The sequence below is a fragment of the Lissotriton vulgaris genome, chromosome 8 (assembly GCF_964263255.1).
Source record: "Lissotriton vulgaris chromosome 8, aLisVul1.2, whole genome shotgun sequence".
In the NCBI taxonomy this organism is placed as follows: domain Eukaryota; kingdom Metazoa; phylum Chordata; class Amphibia; order Caudata; family Salamandridae; genus Lissotriton; species Lissotriton vulgaris.
Genome location: NC_141696.1, coordinates 767,536,163 through 767,559,041, shown reverse-complemented (window position 1 = coordinate 767,559,041; position 22,879 = coordinate 767,536,163).

Genomic DNA, 22,879 nt, shown 5'->3' with positions numbered 1-22,879 from the left:
ATTCTGTTCATGGATAGTATTCCCTGAATCAAATCCAGTAACACATCTGTTTCACTTCTACAAAGAAGATGAGCCACCAGAGGAATATATTCCTTTCAAGGATATTGAATTTCCACTCACATACCAGGAGCATGAGCTCTGGTTTAAAGGCACCCTAAAACATTTAAATCCCATTACCAGGCTCAGTCCACTAGGTATACCAGGAGCAACATGGCCAGTTTTAACCAGCTATACACCACATCCTGACATTGATGGCATGTCAGACGTAGAATTACTCGGATAAGGAGATATTATCCAAAAGAGCGCATGGCTGGATCACACTCGGCGATTATGTAACACTGCAACCTCAAGCATACTTTAATATTGGAATGAATCTAAAGATGAAAGAAATGTTTTTAAAATTCCGCCTTGAGGTAATTCTAGCTGCCCCTCACCTGCCGCCTTGGGAAATAAAAAACCTGCCTGCAACAGTATCACTTGTGCAAAGCTGGCAAAGAAGATATCATTCAAGTAATTTGCATCTGCACTAAATTAAAGGACCTGAGGTACAATTTATTACGTCCATCTTTTAAACTACATGGTGTTTGAACATGCAGGCAAGCGGTCAAACTGTTTTTTTACCCAATCAAAACAAAATTCAACTGTCAGGTCACAAAGTTATTTGAATTAGTAGCAGAAAGATATAAGAGCACACCGAATGCGGATCAACAAAAGTCAAACTGAACAGTTCCGTGATGGCTCCCTGAAGCATTTTAACTTTTTTTTTTTTTTTTTTTTTGTCCTCATATATGCCACCAGTTAATGACTGCTCTAAGATAGGCGCTCTTCAAGCCAAGCATTTTAACTTTTAATTACAATGATGATTAGGAATTGAGATTAGGTCAACTTTTAAGTTTTAGAAAGATGTACAAAATGAATTTTTAGTAATTTATAGCAATGTTCTAATTGTTTTGTAAAGGTTTTAATTAATCATGTACAAATAAAAATATTACCTTACCTTACCCAGTGGGGTGCAAGTGCTGACAAGCAATTTGCCGAAATCAGCTTTTATTCTGGTATCAGGAAACAATCATGGAATAACAGAACTCAAGGTTTAGTGGCTGAGCAGCTAAGGAGCAGAATTCTTATCTTATCCATAGATTAGGCAGAGCACAATGGTTTCAAAGTCAATTATTGCAAGTGATGTGCATCCTTTCTTGTAGTGGAAGACAGGGAGACAAGTTTCCCTGACCTACAGATGCTGGGCAGGTTGAATTAACATCTCTAAATTATAGGTGAAGTTTAGATAAAACAACCTTCTCTTAACCATTGGTGAAGAAAGGGCAAAGCAATATCCCATAAACTGTAGGTTTGGGGTAAGCAGAACAGGTACCCCTGAACCATAGATTCAGGGTAAGGGGAATAAGATTGTGTGAGCCATAGTTGCAGGACAGGCAGATAAAGCATCCCTATTCATAGGTGCAGAACAAGTACAACATTCATCAATAAACCATATGTGTAGGGCAGGCACAACAACCTTTCTTAAACCACAGATGCAGGACAGGCACAGTAGCTTCTTTGATCCATAAGCGCAGTAGTACATGTGTGGCTGTCTACTGTAAAGCACATGTGCAGCACAGGGGTCTAAGTCTCTCTGAACTATGGATACACAGCTACACGTTCAACATGTTTGTTGACAAGGACTGCAAGTTTTAGCCATAGCATTCTAGCTCACTTGACTATCCAGTGGTAAAATGGGCATGATGTGTATGACAAATGCAGGAGAGGTACCTGGAAGGGTTGTAGCAAAAACAATGCAATACATTATCACAATCCATTAAGGTAAAAGTTTAATCAATGGCTTTACTTTTAAATATCTTACATCTTTATTATTGTTATAAACTAATAATGCTGTAAAGAAGATTAATTTAGTGAAAATTAGCAGACTAAAGTCCCCACAGTTCATAATACATGACCGCAAACAGTTTTCCCAAAGTATTGTTCCCAAAGAGAGACAGTCAACAATTGCTTGATGACTATATCAAGGCTAGAATAATCAACAATCAAAGCTTAATTATAGAAACAGCAACACACAATCTGAGTGATGACTATAGACACCAAGGGCCTCATTTAGTATTTTCCAGATAGAGCTTACTATGTCAGGGCGATAGAGTAAACTACCCCATCACCCTGAAGGAGTAACCACCTGCCAAATTTAGAAATGACTGCCAAGCTGCTGGACATTTCTGAAGCATTGGCAGAAACCGTCCTCACAGTGGTTCCTGTGACTGTGTTTTTAGGTTTGATGCAGGGCTCTGTCAACATGACGGACTGTCACTCTAAATTTCTATTTAAACAAAAAACACCCCAAAGCAGGATTTTTTTAATGCCACTCTTACCATGGGAGTTATCTGTTATGACAAGGGGATATTAGACAGTTTTTACTGCCCCTTATCGCCAGGGTTTTCCTGCCAGTAATGGGGAGTGAAAACTGACCTATATGTCCACCCATCTAAATTAGGTGGGCGTACACAGAGGTCAAATTCCAGTGGGCCTTACTCCATCAGGAAGTTGGAGGGGTATAACCATGGCAGAGATGGAATAGTCTCTTCCCTGGTTACACCTAAGGTCAGCCACATTTAAATCAGGCGGGCGGACCATTATGTTTGCGGCAAAGATACTTAATCTCCATTGCAATAGAGTATCCTTACCACTCACATATAAATTAGCCTCTAAGTTATGTGTGAAAAGTTAATTCTCATGCACCTCAATCTTAAGCAGTAAGTCCCAAACCTGCAAGAGCAAGTAAGGACTATATCTACCTGTGCAGTAACCACGCAATAGAATCCAAAAATCAAGGAGCAGAATTGATCTTCCAGGTTGTAAGTATGTATCTATGTATATGGTATTTATATAGCACAGTAGTGATCAAAAAGAGCTCTCTTGGACCAAATCAAACGTTATATGCATAACTCTCACTCACAATTGTTCAGATATCAACTACACAATCATACTTGTACTACACACAATACTTCACATGATCCCAAAAGAAGATTGTATGGACATATATCTATAACAAAATCAATTAAAAAAGCATATTTTGTATTATTGTAAACAATGTATCATAAAAAATCCTTTCTTGATCAAGTTAAAAACACCTGTATCAAATTTATACAACAAATACATATTCATAAACACAAAAATTGGGAGAGACAATTAGCATGTGAAACATTAAAAACATACTCATTTGGATATTCCATCCGGAATCAATCACAAAGGTCCACTGTGCACTAATTAAGTTGGGCCATACGAGTTCCCTGGATATACCCTGGATATACCCTCGCTAAATATGGCGTTGACGCGTTTTAGTGGTAAAAAACGGATTATTCAACCACCTTCATCAGGACACTATTAATAAGTTGTCTCTCTTAACACCTGAGTTAAAGGCACAACATTTAAAAATCATAACCGTAAACTTTTACAATACATATATTTATACGTTGATCAAAAACAATTAATCCACACAAATTATTCTACAGTACATTGTAGTGAATAAAAACAGTTTTAGATAACTGTCCAACACCTGTTATAGAAGTTCAACCATCATTCATACTCCCATCCAAATAGAATAGGCACATACTCTTCAATGTAGCCACATTCATACTCCAATCTCATATGGCTCAGTCAGTCAGTTGTAATAACAACTGACTAAAATACAACCACCCACTACCTGATAGAAGCCAAGGGTAGGGAGGGTGGGAAAAATAGATTAATCAATCCTATTCTAAATGTAAGTTACATATGTTGAGTATTTATTTACATGTTTAGCACCCACCTTAGCATGGTGTGACTCAAACTGTTGAGTTGATAATAGTACAGCAAGGTTTGAGTTTTCTAGACTTTTTTTTACATCCTGTAAAGATAGATAACGCAGAGAGTATTCAACCTGGGTTAGGAAATTATTGTTATTTACACATAACCCATATTTAGTAGGCAAATATGTGTTGAATAGAAACTACCCTTTTTTTAAACGTTGTACGATTTGAAAGACTATGCTATCATCAAGTCTTTCTTCACTCTTCAAAATTGGTATAGGGCATCCAAGGTTAAATAATCACATTCCCTAAAGCGATAATTCAAATCCTTCAATAGGACATGCATTTAAATAAAATGTATTCAAATATTTCTAGCCATACTCGCCAAGATAGTTAGAAGAATATATCTTATCATCTAATCTTAAACCCCATTACGTACAAAGTTAGCATGATCAATTAGGATCAAACCTATCGCCCCCCTAGTTTATAAACTGTGTAGTGACCAAAAAGTTATGGTATACCTACCTCGAGTTAAACCTAAAGAGACTTCACCTCCAGTGTAGTTTTAATAGTCTTCGAATATTAAAATGACGCACGAGGACCCGTTAATTCTTTAGAACGGTCATCAATGACATTTGCATTTCTTTAATCAAAAAATAAGTTGAATAGAAAGTTTTTATAATATAGTAAAAACTGCACCATAAAGGGCATAGGTCACAGACATGTTATTAACCTTCTATTTCGTACTATAAGGAATCATGGCATGGTCTGACCCCTATTGATCCTAGTGTTTCTAAAAGACTACATGCATCCTTTTCATCGCTGCCCATATGAGACATTATGTTGGACAAATGGTGGCCCAAGCAGAGTTACGCAAGTTTTCAGCGTTTTTAAAGTGCCCCCCTGTATCGTTTAAGTACGCAAAAGAAAACACGCGTAAATTGTTGGCTTATAAAGTTAAAGGAATAAAAGCCAACTAATAACTTTAGGCTTAAGCATATGTAGAATCACATGGATTCTTAACGTTGATAATTAGGTGTATGGTTATCGATCGATAGCATTAATAATAGGTATACGCCACAATAGATACATAATGGGCTTTTAAAAATTTTAAGTATAAATCCTGTAGTATTGCCTGAAGGGTACAATGTAAGCATAATCACACTGGTTATTCGCTCCAGGATATTAAGAGTGAATATCAATCTATATGCACGTTTAAACACGGTATGGGTCTGGTGGCTCAGTGGACTATTGCGCAGGGGCGACCTTAGGCATGTGCAAGCTGTGCACCTGCACAGGGCCACCAAACCCCAGGGGCCACCACACCAATATATATCCTTAATATAATAATCCTCTGAGGATGGATACATATTTGCGTGGCGGCCCCTGGCAGGGATTTGGCTTCCTCCGGCTCTGTTCCACTTCCAAACACCCTGACCCCCCTCTTCACTGGCCTCCGTGCTCCGGCCGGCCCCCCTCTTCCGGGGCCCCCTACCTACGCTCCCTGCCCGGGGCCACCATGAGCCTAGAGCCGCCCCTGTAATGCGTCTATTGCAGGGGCCTGTGTTCGACCTCATGGTCACAGGTTCAAATCCTAGTGGGTCCATCCATCTGAGGTCGATAAAATGAGTACCATTGAGTTGGGTGACAACAAACATCTGTTATTCAGTGCAAACGATACCCGTAGTGGTGAACGTGCACATTACAAAAACATATGTTATGGGTGTCTAAAATTTAAAGAATCTAAGTACTGCAGTATTGCCCCGAATCGAAATCTCCTTACTTGCAAAATGACGCCTAATCCACAGCGTAGTCCTCCGTGTTGTGTAGTACCGAGTGCGCGTTCCTAACTGTCACATTTGCCTCGGGTTTAAATGCACCTCCACACCTGATGCGTCTATGAGACGTCATTAGTAAGCAGCCAGATCTATGCATGAATGTTTTAGTTAAAGTCAAAATACTTCTTAAAGCGGCAAGGCAAGGAGCATATATTGTAGTGGACTCCACATGATAACGATATTTGTGAGGAAGTAAAATAAATGTGTTTATAGATCGGTCCACATAACTTCATGGACCATGAAAATTACAGCGCCCTGACTGACCTTTTAAAAGATTGGCATCCGCTCGAAATGGGCAACATAGCAAAGCTCCAAGTTGGGCTCTAGGATGATATCTATTATGTTGTGAGATACACGTTTCTTATCGTAAACAGTAAACACTGTTTACAATAATAAAAATATTATTTTTTAATTGATCGTGTTATAGTTATATGTCCATACAATCCGTTTGTGGGTTCATGTCAAGTATTGTGTCTAGCCATTAAAAATAACACACCCAGGCACGCAACCTAGATATACAATGTGATGAGACACAGACTGCTGAAATGATGTGAAACTGCAAGATGGTGTCTTTTTTAAAAAAAATGTTCTTAATGTTTTAATAATTATCATGTACATGTGAATAAAAGTTTTACATTCAAAATATTTATACATAATAAAAATACATTGCATTGACAACAATTTATATAAGAAACAATAAAAAGTAATACAAATGAGGTAATGACGAATTCTTCTATTGTGTCTAGTACATGTATGATTGCGTAGTTGATATCTGAACAATTGTGAGTGAGAGTTATGCATATAACGTTTGATTTGGTCCAAGAGGGCTCAGTTTGATCACTACTTGAAGTACCCTGCCTCTTGGTTAGTGGGGGTCGCTCCCTCTTTTCTTACACTACATTTAAATAGCACAGACATAGCGAAAAGACAGCAGAGCACAATACATTATCAAAGGCAAGCTTAACGTCATCGAGTAACAGGAGAAGAAGCTGAGCTGTGGTAACGAGAAAAGTAGGCTCTCTCACCATAATAGCCCAAGTCAGGCAGAGCAATAGATTCGTATTGGATACAGCTGTGCCCTGTTGCAACTGGCCCAGTTTTCCCATGCTCTGATTTCTAGGTGTGTGTACATGGGCCCAATTTTACCTGCTGTAAAAACGAACTGGTAAAATCACATGTGGATTAGACAGAGGCTGTGGGCACAAGCAGAGCCCTACTTCCACAAGACCCCATCTATCCTACATCATCCTACAGTTCCCACTGCCGTTTATCCCCTGCAGAGATCAAGTAATAAAGTGGAGTGTTAATTTCTCAAAATTTGGGAATTCTATATGTAATTTGGTCATGACAAAACAGATCCCTATAATAATTCCCCATTCCATTGTTCATAATTACACAGTTTTGCTGAGATGTTTGGACTTGGTACTGGTGTTTACGGGTGTGGAAGCTGAACCTAGCCTGCAATCTCCAACTTGTAATAAGTTGAAAAATATATAAATGTCTATAAACAAAACAGCAGTAAGGAAGAGACAGAGAACAAATCAGAGTAAACTAATGGGTGTCAGAAGAAAGGGAAAGTGTGCATTACTGTACCTATTAAGTTACTTTTAGGCCGGTGTTTTCAAACATATATATATAACAGATAATTGCTACCTATTCGTGTCCCGTGGGGCTCTGCATATTCCCATTAGGTGTGCACACTTTTCTTTTCCTGTGACTCTCATTAAGGCTTTGCAAATAGGACCCCTTGTCTCTGAAATTTTAAAAATGTGCAAAAAAAAGTATCAATATTTTCAATGTAATTAAATGTCATGTGTTGTTTAATTCATCGACGTTCAAACTCTGCTTCGAGTATCCAATCTGAATCTATACTCAAATGAAATGCCTTATTACTATTGACTGTATTTCCATCAGAATTGCTGTACTTGACCTGATATCTAGGAAAGCACCATTAGCCTGACATGCAGGACAGATTCAAGATGTACCAACTATGCAATGATGAACTGGGATAAAAAATATTGAAACCTTCTGGATCCTGAGGAATGGAACTCCAGTCAGTACCATTAGTAGACATTCCATTCAATTCATGGCATTTGTAGAGTACACAGCTACCTACGAAGAGGCGTTGCAGCGCTAGCGGAGAGCTCCGAGGAAAGAGAAAAAAAGTATTGTTCTAAATACTCATTAGACAGATGTCAAAAAGCAGGGTGATTATTAGATCTCAGGGTTCTGGATTGGAAGTAGGGCTTGAATCTACTCCTCAAATACAGAGGACCTTTATGAGTGAAGGCCAGTAGGATAGCACGGGAAACACTATTGAAAGCCGAGGACAGATCCAAAAACATGACCATCACTGGAGAGCACCGGTCGAGATTTCCTTTAATTAATTAAGATACCTATAGGAGGGCAGGCTCGGTCCTGTAACACACACGAAATACCAATTGGGAGTTGTGCAGCAAGAGATTCTACTCGAGGAAGTGGTACAACAGCTTATTGATCCTATACTCCAAATGTTTGGGAGCTGTGGGGAGAAGAGAAATTGGTCTAAAGTTGCCCAAGACTTTTAGATCAACTGATTTTTTTTTTAGCAGAGGGACAACAAGTTATTGTTTCCAACTAGCAGGAACCACTCTCAAGTCAAGAGAATTATTCAGCAGCTTGCCGAGGACAGGATTAACTGCCTAAGTGGCAAGATTCAGAATAGCCAGAGGGCGCAGGTCCAGACGGGAACCAGATTACACCTTGCAAGTTCCGATGCTGAGTCTTCTAGGGAAATAGGATCAAACTTAGGAAAAAGAGGACCAGTCTGAGTGAGAACTCCCAGAAGGGGACAGTTGGCCAAGTGTATCAGATAAAAATTGTAAGGAGACAGCCAAAGCTTTGGGGGGTGATAGATGACTGCCTCAGATAAAGCAGAGGATGGGGCTAAAACAGCAGTTGAGGGCAGACCTTCAATGTTATTGATGTTCACCAACTTTTAGATGGAGCAGGAGTAGGAGTTGCAGTGTATAATTGCCATCCCACCACTGTTTTTCTGCAACCGATCAATGTGTGTGATAGAGAAGCCAAGACGAATAGCCAGGGCTATGTCAGCGGCCAACAATTCTTAAGCCAGGTTTCTGTTAGAAACATCAGGTCCCAATGGCTCTCATGGAATAGGTTGAAACAATATCTAAGGCATGTTTCGACAGAGAACGACAATTAGTAAGACAGGCAGAGAAAGAATGGCCCAGAGTGAGAGAGGAATTAGCATCTGAGTAATTATGCCAGATTAAGTCACCCTTCCTTCCAGAGGTCACTCTGGTCTTAGCATAATTGTCTAGGGAGAAACTGCAAACAGGCCAGAGTATCCCCCTCCCTCATCCAGCAGTGCAGGATATATAGCATGCTTGCAGGAAAAATTATTAAGTTACAGCAGCTCATCTCTAGGATATATTCTAAAGGGGGCATTGTGGCCAGGCTTACTGCAGCATGACATGCGCTTGTCACGATCTGGACGTGGATGGGCGCAGATGGGCATGGCTTAGGCGTGCCTTTGGCATGCCTGCTGCACATGTCTGCTGCTCATCCAGCGTATTGAGCCCTTTTATTACGAGTGATGTGCGATTTCCTAAAATACTGGAGTGCAACTCCAAGAAAATGGCATCCCCCAGTGGGATCTCAAATGAGAATGCGGGAGAGACGCAGGCACATACCAAGTGAAAGTGAAGTTAAAAATGCCCAAAAACATGTTTTTTTAAACAGCAGTATTGTTTTTGAAAAGAAATATTTCTACATCAATCCCCAATCAGTGCAGATTCAGTTTCAGCCACTCATGTGATAGCATTGATGTGATAGATTTAAAAGATAAGCCATTTGAATTGACTGAGAGTCTTTTCCTTTAATACTAGAGGTCCTTTATCTCTAGACACACCATTTGAATAAAGTGATCACACAAAGAAGAGGGCACATGCAGATCAACATTGAAATGAGTTGGGTCTTTTCTCACAGGCAGAGGACAGCATTTCAATTTGGATCAGTTCAGATAATCAGTAATGCATTTGCCCTGAAGGGTCCACCAGGATCCATCACTTTTTTACGGTTTTAAAAAAACACCTTCATTCCCCTTCTGATCAGGGTCATGCACAGCTGTTGTCTTCTGAGTATCATACATAACAATGTTGCTCAAATTCAGGTGGATCTGCAGGGTGGACTCCAGTAAGGCAACCTGGGTGGGAGACTTTTTAGTACCATTTCAGATGAGGGATACTTTGTTCGTTTGACTGGTGATAAAACAGAGATTCTGCACCTTCTAGGGATAGACATATACCTATACATCTACATATCACCACTACTCCTACCAGATATGTTTATAATGTAATTCGTCAATGTATTAATAGCTGTACATAAATGCCACAACTACATCTATTTTAAACATTACCCAACACTTACAATTTTCCTAACCATGAAACACTAAACCTAACCTCACCCTTAAACTTAACCCTAAGAATTAGTTTAACATATACTACAACCCAAACACACATGTGCCGTGCACTCACTCTAACACTACTGTTAATCCAAGACCAAAACTGAAGCCTTATCCTAAACTTAACCTTAGGTCAAAACATATCTCGCTCTAACACTAACCACACCCCAGGCAATGTTAGGTTTGTTGGGTTGGGAATAGGCTCGTTGTTGGAAAATGAGGCAGCATCTGTGAAGCCTGCACAAATAACATGACTACATTTGTCCTTCACTGGGAACCAAGCCCCTTGGCTTTTACCAACTGGGTTCGGTCTACTATGTCTTCCATTGCTATTCCCACTTCGGTGAGGCGCACCAGGGAGACTCCTTCTAAACTGTGGTATACAGCTGAGCTGGCTCTATTGAAACAAGACTGTAAAGAACTTAAATGCTCTTGGCGTCTTAGCAACTACTGCCCGGTGGTAAGGGGTATGTCTAGACAGGACAGAACATTTATTATGCTGCTATCCCTCAAGCTAAAAGGGACTATTATTCTGTCCATATTGATCAAGCTCAAAACAATTCAAAGGAAATCTTTGAAATTGTACAGAGCTTTATGTCATCCATAGCACAATCAAGCCCTCTGCCAGCCACAGATGCCTGGTGTGACACGCTTTCAAATTTTTTTTATGGACAAAATTCGAGTGATTCAAGCAAGCTTTATACCGTGTCCACCTAATTCTTTGTCATCTCCCCCTGTTTCTACCTCTCATAGGCACTCTCTGGGTAATTTTTCCCCAGTTGATTTGCCTAGTTCTTTGAAAATTTTGAAGGGACTAAAATCTGGCTCACCTGCTGACCCCTGTCCTGTCAGATTATTGGCAACAGTAGCAGAGGCTGTTAATCCCGAGGTAAACAGCATTATAAACTATTCTCTGCAAGAAACCAGAGTGCCTGATGATTGGAAGCAGGCAAAAATTCATCCTCTATTAAAAAACCCTGCCCTCAATCCTTTGATTCCTGGGAATTATAGGCCCATTTCTCTTCTACCACCAGCAGTCTTTGCCTCTCTGCTGGTTACTACTGGGGACCCACAGAGGTCGTCCCTTAGCCCCCTCTTGTTTAACATCTATCTTACTCCTCTAGTCATATTGGCTGGGGATCTGGGGGTTAAGGTGATCGCCTATGCTGACGATACCCAATTACTTTTCACCTGGAAAAAGGATGAGGAATCCATGGCGTCTGTTCAATTCTGCCTGTCTTCAGTATTTAAGTGGCTTGCAGGGTGCCCAATTAAAATGCAATTAAGACATGTCGGAGATACTCTTGTATGGTAACTTTCCCCCTGGTTTTAGAGACCTGATCTGGCCATCTGTGTTTCTGCCTCCATCTTCTAGCAGTAGCATTGCTAAGAACCTGGGAGTTTGGTTTGAGGATAATTTATCTTTTGCCTTCCAAGTAAAGAGACTTTCAGGGTGCTGGGTTGGCCTCCTCAAAATCTTGAGGAGATTTCTCTCACTTCTCCCACAGGCATCAAAAGACACAGTAGTCTGCACGCTCATTCTCTCCTGCCTGGATTACACTAATGCGCTTTATGTGGGGATTCCAGTATGCTCTCTTAACAGACTTCATGTGGTGCAGAATGGGGTGGAATGGCTTTTGGGAGAGATTCCCTTAAGCAGTAGCGTGCAAGGTTATCTACGCTCTCTTCATTGGCTTCCTATGGTAGCCTGGGTGAAATTTAAATATATTACCATTGCCCATCGCGCTCTGCATGGCCTTGGGTCAACCTACTTGCAGAAACGGTTTTCTTTTTATGTTCCTGGGAGACTGCTACGTCCTCTGCTCTTCGCTTGGCAGAGGTTCCCCGCTTTCATCAGCACAGGCTGGGTGGCTGCTCCCTTGCCATTTTGGCGGCCCAGGCCTGGAACTCCTTGATGCTTGCGCTCCGCAATATTGAAGATCCTCTGGTCTCTAACATAACATAACAATTGTAGCGCATGGCTCTCAGAGGGTAGCGTTGCAGAGCAGTCTGAGGCTTACTCAAGGGAGGTGGTGCGGGCTAGTAATAATACTCAATAATTGATTGTCCATTCAATACTTTACATTCTAAAAGTAAGAGTACATTTATTAAACACACACACTACTCAGGACTATGCACCAATTTACAAATATACATAAGCTGTTGGAATTTCTTTGTGACATGGAGTGGTGTGGCTCACTGGTTAGAGGCGGCAGACCCGGAAGCAGAGGTCGGCCCGGGACCAGGGTTCGATTCCCGACGTGGCAGTGTCTTGGGCCATGGTCAGTGGACTTGATAATTCTCCCCTCGGTGCCTACTCCTACCATGGGTCCCACTCAGCAACTCTGGGCAATAGCTTGCTTAATCTCTACTAACGGCCCCATCAGCGCCGGGGATGCTTGTCTTCACCTTGGAGATGCCCATGAGGGACCATCTCACAGGGAAAGCCAGAATGGGTTCCCCAGCGGTATACAGCGCCAGGACGCCCCTTTGCTGGGGCAGCTGTGCGCTTTACAAGTATACAACATTTAACATTGCATAACATCTCCACCGCTCCCACAGGGAGGTGGGGCCTAGTACCACCACTGCCATGTATGCACATCATCTTGCCCCTAAAGGCATCACTGATTAAATCACAGGATTATGCATATACAGCCAGACACTCTAGCAGGAATGTGTGACAAAATACCCCACTTTGCTTATGATATCACCCTACACAGGTCCCTCTAAAACAAATAGCTGTTAGTAAATGCTTTTCTGGTGCAATTACACCTCTTCACTTCCAGGGGATGCCCTTCTTGAGACATGCCCAACACAGCACAGCACTTCATCCCATGGTGCACTTCTCACTCCTCACTCCTCTTCCAGCTGTAGAACCAAAGTTCCAGCCCAGAAAGAGGTAACATGCTGGCTGAGCCCTTGAGGGGTTATTCCTTTCAAATCTCCACGAAACTTAGGGGGGAACTACCATTTTCGGGCTGGGGGATACTGCGTTGCTCCTGCTGCTCCCCCTCCGTCTCTCCATTAAATGGGGGTGGCCCCTCTCCTCTGGGGGCCACCAAAACGCCCAAAACTGTAGGTTTCCTCATGCCTTGCAAGGCATTATGGGGTGCTTCAGGCTCCTTTCCTTGCATATTAGATGTGCGGCTCTCCTGCTGTGCAGGGGAGAGCCGGGCTGGTGGTGCTGGTGGCTTTGCTGTGTTCCTGGGCCTCAGTGGGGGTCCTGGTCCCACCCGGGCCACCAGGTGAGGGTAACGGCTCGGGGAGCCCACCCCCAGCCAATCGGCTGATTTCCGGAGGCCCGGTCCCACCCGGGCCCCACAATGCCCCCACTCTTCTTCCAGGGTCCCAGTCCATCCCGGGTCCCCGCCTCCCTCCTTTGTTGGCGGGCAGCCTGGGGAGCCCACCACTGGCTTCCCCCGTCAGCTCCCCGCACGGCTAGCACCCTGGTCTGCTGAAACGGAAGCGGGCACAGCAGTTCTGGTCTGTCCGCTCCAGCAGGCAGACACGAGGACTACAGCAGTCCAGTCGGGATCTGGTGGGGGGGTGCAGCGGCACTCCCCCGGTCTCATCCTCTTCTTCAGGGCCCAGGGATGGGGTTCTGGGCCCCTGGACATCATCGGGGGCTCGACTGTGATCCCCCATCACGGTCACTGCAGGGCCCAGAGATGGGGTCCTGGGCCCCTCCTCCTCTTTACGGGGAGCGCAACGGCGCTCCCTGGCTGCTCTTCGTTGGCAGGGGCCTGGGTGGGTTCCAGCCCCTGTGGGGGATATCTTCACTGGGTCGCAACAGCTCTTTGCGCGGGCGCGACTGTGCTCCCAACCTGCCTCCATCTCCGGCACGGGCCAGGGTGGGCTCCTGGCCCACCTGCAGAGCATTTTTCACGGGAAGTACAACGGCGCTCCACGGCTGCCCTTCTGCTGGGGGCAGCCCCCGGGGACCTGAACCACCCCAGGGGCATAGTTGATACCGTCAGCCAAGCCCCACGCGCTTCATCATCAGTCCACTGAGGGGCCAAAAGTCGCCTGCCTTCTGGGGGACATATATCGGCCCCCAGGTGGCTGATTCTCAAAATATTTGTCTTTTCCTGCTCTTCTTAGCCAGCCCCAGACCCTGGGAACACTCTCCTTTGCCCTCCTGTTCTCAAGGAGGGTGCATTTAGCAGAGTGCTGTCTTCAATGGCTCCTTGCGCCAGCCTTCCGCCTGGCTCTCGTCCTGGGTCTCTCTTCTCCCTGCACAGAGGCCCCTGCCTCTGCGCACTGGTCCTGGACTCTTCCCTTGGCACTGTTCAGGATCCTGGGGGCAGGCAGGGGGTTCCTCCTTTCAAATGCCCATTGCGCCAGGCTCCAGCACCTTCTGCCTCAGCAGACCAACCCCAGAAAGAGCTTCTCTTCCTGTGAAAACACTTTTTAAAAGTTGAGCAGGGGGCTGGCAGGAAGACTCTGTTTGTCCAATCAAACAGCAACACATAACTTCAATGCCCCTGCTCCCTCCTTCCTGCCCAGATTTTTGGTTTGTTCAAAATGGCGTTGTCCAGATCTCTTGCCACATGGTCTCAGAAGCCCCTTCCCCCCCATGCTCCCTCCATGGTGCAGCCTGGTGCCTGGCACCCAGTAATAGCTGGTGATGGAGGAGCCTGTAGCCCCCCCATCTTCTCTTCTTGGAGAGGAGGCCTTAGCTTGAGGAAGAAATGTTATCAATGCATCCTGCTTAGGTCAGTCCTCAGCCAGGCCCTGCTTATGGCTGACTCAGAGAAATATGAAATTTCTTGATGACCCAAAAGCTGTACAAATATGACTTTGGACTCTGCAGAATACTTCTTCTCGCATATGTTACAGTTGACTTTAGTGCGTGTCTGCATTCTATAGGCCTTAGTAAATGATCTAGCCAATGGGTTCCACATCCCCATAGGGGAATATTGAAGTGGAAAACAGTAAAACACACTGACTTTCCCTGGCATATTCCTTCCCAGTGTATAAAGCCTATTCCATGTCACCACCCAATTCTGCATAAGTCCTGCCACACGATTAACTTTGTAGCTGTTCCTGGACTGTGCAAGCTAGGAATCTCCCCTGCACAGCCCCTACATGCATGCACACTTGTGTCTGCATGTAACCAGCCCAGTGTCCCTTACTCGAGCTGCTGTGCAGTGGCCTGGTTAAGCCAGGGGGACACCAGTAAAATCCCCATGCAGTCTCTTTCATCCTGACTTCACAGTGGGTGAGTCCCAACTTATGAGGCCCCCCACAGTAAACGCTCAACAATTAGGTGCTCAAAAGGCAAACAATCCGGGATACCCATAGTGTCAGAACCACCTTCTAACACTCATTCATCTGTAAAAGGTTACAACGTGTTTGGAAGAGGAACAAACTAGTTGCAGAGAACCAAGGAAGAGAGTTGTCATGCATCAGAATAAAAATGGTCTTCAAACCTTTATGGAAAATAGGAAAAGGAGAAAAAATACAAAGATTCAAGGGTATAGAATTGCAGTGGTAAACAAACAGAGAAGAAAATCTGTGACCTCTTAACTGTACTTTGTTAACTTTAGGAGTTGACATTAGGTAGTAAGAAATAGATCTAAGTAATCACACACACATGTACCGCCAAATAAAACAGGAGAACTATAAAAGGCATGATTCAAGGTACACAAGATTTTAATTCAATGGCAATACAGTCTTTTATTGAGAGGCAATGAATGGAAGTGAGGAATAGTTTAATGTGACTACACCCGGGTTCACCCGTCACTAGACAAACTGCTTTGTTCTACAGGATGTTTAGGCTTTGACATACATATTTGGGTTACAATGTGTAAAGTAGATTGGTGAGCCAAATATGACTGCCACAAAAGACACTTACTACAATCTTTGAGAAATGAAAGGACCTTACTCAGCTATAGTGGGTGAAAGGAACAGCTGGAAAAATCAGTCAAAATTTGATGAAAACTAAGCTAAACATTACACTTAACCCTCAGCCTGAATCTAAACCTTACCCTAAACCTAAATGTAACCCAAACCTTTGTCCTAGGCCTTACCCTAAACCTCACAATAAATGTAATCCTCAGGCAATCCCTAGTTAAAACATGTACCCAAGCATGAAACCTATCCATGGTTCTTTTTGTGTGTGCATTTTAGAATGCTATATTGAAGTTATATGGAGAAACAAATATAAAATATAAATCAATATTCAAACAATACAATTCAAGCATGGTGAATAAAGGAAAAAGATATGAACACTTAACAATTCAATAGACCGGACCCAAATTGAAAGATATAAACATTTTACCAAACAAAATGCATTTTTTTAAATGTTAAAAAGAGAAAAAGAGAAGGAAAAGAAAGAGGAATCAAAAGAGAGAAAAAAAAAAGGAAAAGCAAATGTTAAGCGATAACAGCATTGCAGTAATAACAGTATTAACCTGATAAAGATTTTCTAACATTTATGGAGACTCATAACAAGTAACATTAGATTTGGATAGAATAGCTTCTCTGGATAAAAATGACGTGAGTGTTAACCATAATAAATCTTTTTTAATCATTAAAGGAGTAGAAGTCGCATGTGCCCGATCTAATCTGTGATGTTACCATAATAGATTCCACCAGCCAGTAAAAGTAAATTTAGTGGTGTCTTTCCAGTTCGTTGTGATAATCTGTAGGGCAATAGCTATAATCAAATCAATAAACTTTCCTACATACTCTTGAGAACCCCATATGGGGGAAGAGCTCTCTAAAAAAATGTAAAATATCAAAAGAGGAAGTTATGGACAAAATTTCATTCAACTTCCTCCAAATGAACAGCCAAAGCTTTGTACCCAAAGGGCAAAGAAAAAACATGTGTAAAAAGTCACTTTTATCATGAGAACAAAACCAGCATTTTGCATTATTAGTCAGCTGGAACGTATGAAGATCCTTAGGGGTCAGGAAAAGATTGTTATAAAAATAATATAATGTTTGTGTTGTGCTTGCTGAGCGAGAGGAAGTATGGATCCTAGCCCTTATGGAGCCCCAGTTCTGGAATTAAAACGCCTGATGAAGATCCCTCTCCCAGAAGAGTACCACCTTGGATTTTGTTCTCAAATCAGAAGGACGGGACCAAATCTGATAAATACCAGATGCTCTTGTATGAGAGGAGAATTCTAATGTGTGAGAGGGAGGCTGAATTGTGGAACCGAAGAGGAATCCTGAGAGAGGAGAAGGAGAAGGGCAGTCTAGAGATGTAGATAATGAGTGGCGTGCTGAGAGGATATATGATTTTTTTTCTGAATCACAGAAAACTCCATAAGAGAGCTGTCAGTAAGTATATGACCAATGGTTATCATACCTTTGTTAATCCATTATTTCCAAGAAAGAACTCTTTTGTTTAGTTTTAGGTACATATTATTCCAATTAGGAGTTTGTGAAATAATATCTATATGGGAATAAGAGGAAGCAATTAAAGGTTTGGGAACTGCCACAGAATAGATAAGTATAGGAGAGAAAAAGGTCCTGGGGGTTGAGAGATATGAACCGCCGATTTAAAGAAAATGGAGTAAGTTGGGCCTGCTCCAACTGACCCCAGGTAGTTTGTGTTGTGTGCAGGTTAGTCGAAAGGGAAGTCCAAATCTGATTCAAAGTAAAGGCGGAATGATAACGCCTAAGGTTAGGAAAATTGACTCCCCCAAAGGCTTTGGGTTGTTGAAGACGGTATAGTGAGATTCTAGGCTTGTGCTTATTCAACAAGAATTTGATCAAAGGTCGGTTAATGGTTTTAAAGAAAGAGAGTGGGAGGGTAACAGGTAGCATGGATAAGTAGAAATTGAATATTGGTAGCAACATTATTTTAATTGTTGCGAATCTACCCCACCAAGACAGAAATAATGGGGACCAGCCTTCCATCAATGCCATGATTTTCGTAATGATTTTATTAAAGTTAATTTTAATGGTTTTTTTAATGTTATTTGTATATAAGGACCTCTGATTTATCTCTATTAATTTTATATCCGCAAACTATAGAATGTTAATTTATTAAAGAGAGAAACGCCGGTACAGACGTGTTTGGGTTAGATAGATATAGTAAGATGTCATCCTCAAATGCTGTACATTTAATGTTGATGTTCTTAAACTAAAAGCCAGTAAGCAAATGACAATTTTTGTCTAAGAAGGGTTCTAAAGCTAAAATAAATGAACGTGGAGATAAAGGGCAACCTTGTTTAGTTCCCCTTTGGAGGGAAAAAATAATTAGATTGATGACCGTTAACCCAAATAGAAGTGGAGGGTGCAGAGTATAATAACTGAATGTGTTGATTGATATGAGGGCTGAAGCCGTGCCATTTCAGTGCTCCAAAAATGAACTCCCAGTTTACTCTATCGAATGCCTTTTCCACATCTGGAGTTATGGCAGGTACAGGTGAGGTCAACGTGGAAGCCAAATAAATTATATTAAGGAAAGTTCTGAAGTTGTCTGCAATAGAATGTCCCTTCACAAACCCTGACTGATGTTTATCAACTAAATCGGGGATGACCTGATTAATACAGAGAGCCAATAATTTGGCAAAAATCTTACAATCTGTGTTATTAATGAGATAGGTCTGTAGTTACTACACTGAGAAAGATCAGTGTCCTTCTTAGGGATGAGACAAAGCATGACCTGAGTAAAAGAGTCTTGTGTCCGTCCCATATTAGAAAAATGAGTAATGAGATGTAATTACTTAGGAATCAACAGGTGTTTGAAATGAAGAAAAAAGCCTACAGAAAAACTATCAGGCCCAGGAGTTTTATCTTTTGGAATGTGATGAATGGCGTTAGAAATTTCTTGTTCGAAAATTGTCTGTCAAGAGAGGACTAGTCAACATTATTTTCTGGAGGTTTGGGAATGTATTGAAAATAAGCGTACATCTGATAATTTGAAGGAGAGGACTCGGGGATATAAATTAGTGTAGTATTCTGTGAAGCCCTCAAGTATCTTGGGGTCACTAATGAGCATAACCTCAGCACCATCCGTTACAGCAACAATTTTGGATTTTAGTTTTTTAATTTTAAGGTAGCTCACCAGAGATTTACCAGCCTTATTCTGACCACCATACTTTTTAGGATTAAATTTAAGCAAGCTACCGCAGGCGCTATCCCAGGACTCTGCATTATATTGCATTTTAGCTTTAATGAGCTTAGACACAGTATCTGTGTGGTTTGAAGAGAAATATTCCTGTTCTAGGAACCTTAATGTTTACAAAAAGCCATCTACCATTATCATCTTTAACTTCATTCAGCCAATGAGTGCATAGTGATGTATGAAATATTATCATATCTCCATTCTTAATTTTCACAGCAAGGGAGGCGAAACCACTTCCAACCCATTGTCCACGCAAGGAGGGTATATCTTCCTCTCTAAGATGCGTTTCCTATGATAAAGCAACTTGTCATTTCAATTTTGATAAATGAAACACTCTTTGCTTCTTGACTGAGTTACTAATATCCTTAACATCCCATGAGTCAATATGCCAACCACTCAGGTAACTGTATAAAAGGATTTGATATTTTTTTCAAGGGGTTTTGATAACATCATAAATCACATGGCCCCAGGTTTGTAAATGTCAACAAAACTCTGAGATGGCAAAATAGGACCATGTTACACAAGGTACCTTTTGTGATCGGACACTACAGAGCTGTAGGCTTGAACATATGCTTTATTCTCAGAGATGACCAAGACCTGGTTCTCCCTCTCCAGACAGTGAGTAACTGCCTGGACATGGACCCTCATGCTCGAAGTCATAAAACATAACAGAAAAATTGCAAATCAACATTCTACAAATACTTGTGCAAGCTATGTTTAAAGTGCCAATACATCTTTCTCCTTTATAGAATAACAGTCAACTATTTGATCAAGAGCACCAAACGTTTCTCGTCACATAGGACAAAAACAGCCCCAAACACAAGCACAATAAATACACACTTAAGTTAAATAATCTTGCAAGTAACAAGGTGGTCTGCAAGACTTCTGTGCTCCTGGGAAACTGTCTTCTCAACTCAACCAGACCACTTTCCGCCTTGGCTCTGTTGGGAACATGATGACCTCCTCCATTGTTGAGCTCATCATGCGTAAACACCCCTGTCCAACACTTCTCACTCATTTATCAGCATGATACTGCTGCAACCTTCTTCTCACTTAACAACATCCTTATCATCTTTCCCATACAATGTCACACTTCTCACATTCCAGTGCTTACCATTTGTAAAATTCAATCAATCAATCAATCAATCAGGGATTTTTGGAGCACACAATTCGCCTATGAGGGTCTTAAGGCTCGGGTGGCGTGAGCAGCTCTGTGGTCTTGAGATCCTTTCGGAAAAGTCACACTGTCTGGTTTTGTTTGATACGGAGGAAGAGTTTGTTCCAGGTCTTGGCTGTAATGTAGGAGAAGGATCCGTCATCACTCTGGCCCTGTGGATGCTGGGGACCATGGCTAGGACTAGGTCAGCAGAGGGAAGGTATTTTCTTGGGGGCGTGGAAGGAGATTCTTTCGTTGAGGTATTGGTCCTGTGTTATGAAGGGCTTTGTAGGCGTGTGTGAGCATTTCAAAGGTTATTCTTCTTTCAATGGAATTCAGTGGATATCGCGGGGTGTTAGGTGTAGTGGTCATGTCTTGGGATGTCAAGGATGAGTCTGGCTGCAGTGTTCTGGCTGGTCTGGAGTTTGCAGAGCGGGGTTTTGTTGTTTCCGGCGTCGAGCGTGTTTCTGTAGTCCAGTCTGCTGGTGATGAGTGTGTTGGTGACGGTCTTCATGGAGTTGGGGTGATCCATTATAAGGTCTTGTGGAATATGCGGAGGGTGTTGAACCATGTGGGGGACACGGCATTGATCTGGCCGTTCTTAGTGAGTGAAAAGTCAAGTATGATGTCGAGGTTGCGAGCGTGGTCCATAGGGGTGGGTGAGCGATCGGCCACCAGGTGTTGTCCCATGCAGAGGGGGTGGATCAGAGGAAGAGGACTTCTGCTTTCTCTGAGTTGAGCTTCCCGCAGCAGCTTCTCATCCAGGATGCAACATCCTTCATCCCTTCTTGGAAACTGTGCCTGGTGATGTTGGGTTCCTTAGTGAGGGAGAGGATGAGTTGGGTGTTGGCGGCGCATGGGACTGTGCTGAGTCTGTGTTTTTGGACAATGGTTGCGCGGGGGCCATGGAGACGTTGAAGAGCCTGGGGCTGAGGGAGGATCCTTGGGGTACTCCGCATCTGATATCTGTAGGTTCTGGGAGGAAGGGCGGGAGTCTCATTCTTTGTGTTCTACCTGAGAGGAAAGATCAAACCCAGTCTAGGGCAGTTCCCTGGATGCTGGCATTGTGCAGTCTGGTGGCTAGTTTGCAGTGGGAGACGTGACGAAGGCTGATGAGAGGTGCAGGAGGATGAGGGCTGCAGTGTGGCCTTGGTCAAGGAGGGTACGGATGTCATCAGAGGTGGCTATGAGGGCAGTCTCGGTGCTGTAGTGGCTGCGGAATCCAGATTGAAAGGAGTTGAGGATGTTGTTGGTTTCTATGAAGTGCACTAGCTGGGTGTGCTGAGGTTGTGGCCTTGTAGGCGGAGCGTGCTTCTGGGGTTTTGCTGTTGCTCCACATTTTCTCTAGTTGTCTGCAAGAGCACTTGGATTCGCGGAGGTCCGTGGTGAACCAGGTGGGTTTTGCATTGTGTCGTCTGGCTGAGTTCTGGAGGGGCCTTGAGTGTTGGTACAGTTGGTGATCCATTGGTGAAGGTTATTTGCTGATGTGTTGGCCTCTGTCGTGGTAGGGGGAGGAGTGCAGCTGAGGGCGGAGGTGAGGTGTTCTTTCGTGATTTTGTTCCAGTTTCTGCATGGGAGGCTTGGTGTGTGCTTGTGTACAGTGTGTTTCGAGAAGGAGAAATGGACGCAGCGGTGGTCCGCATAGAGTTGTTCTGTGGTGTGAATGAAGCGGATGTTACTTCCTCAAGAAAATATGGGGTCGAGAGTACAGGTACCAATAAAAAAAGAGATGCCAGTTTAGTATTTGTAACTAGGCACTCTATGTTAAACAAACAAATCCAACAAATCCTATATACAAACTGGCATATCCTTAATGTCAACAAAAGCGGAAATGAAATTATAAATAAACCTCTTTTCGCATATAAGAAAAACAAAAATATCAAGGACATAGTTGTCAGATCAAGAATGCCAACTCAGAAGGCCTTGAGCCAAAGAGATATCATCACTGGGGCCCCAGTGATTGGAAACCATAGGTGTGGAACTTGCAAAAATTGTCCACTTACTATCGAAACTGCTGAATTTTCGTTCAATAACATAACTATTCCCCTATTAACCATGACGAATTGCAAAACTACTAACATAGTTTACCTTCTAATTTGTCCATGTAATAAAGGCTATGTGGGTGAATCATCGCGATCTGTAAGTACTAGAATCACAGAACATAAATCAGCGATTCGTACACGTAAATTAACTGCCCCTTTAGTATTACACTATCTGGATAAAGATCACAAACCTGAAGATATCAAGTGGATAATCTTAGAAAAAATTGTAGCTAAAGCAGGCATCAACACAGACAAAATCCGTCGCAAACGAGAAGTGTTTTGGATATTCACTTTGGACACCTTTAAATCAGGTCTTAATTCCGAAATTCCATGGCATCAAGCAATACTTTAGTGCTATTACCTAACTATGTGCTTAATTAAAAGAAAAGTACCTAAATCTAACCCTGCACTGGATCGTTAGAGTACATATGCCATCTTATCCAGACAATAACTATCGTCCGGTTTTGAACACTTCTTTTTCATTTAAATTGTCAGCTAT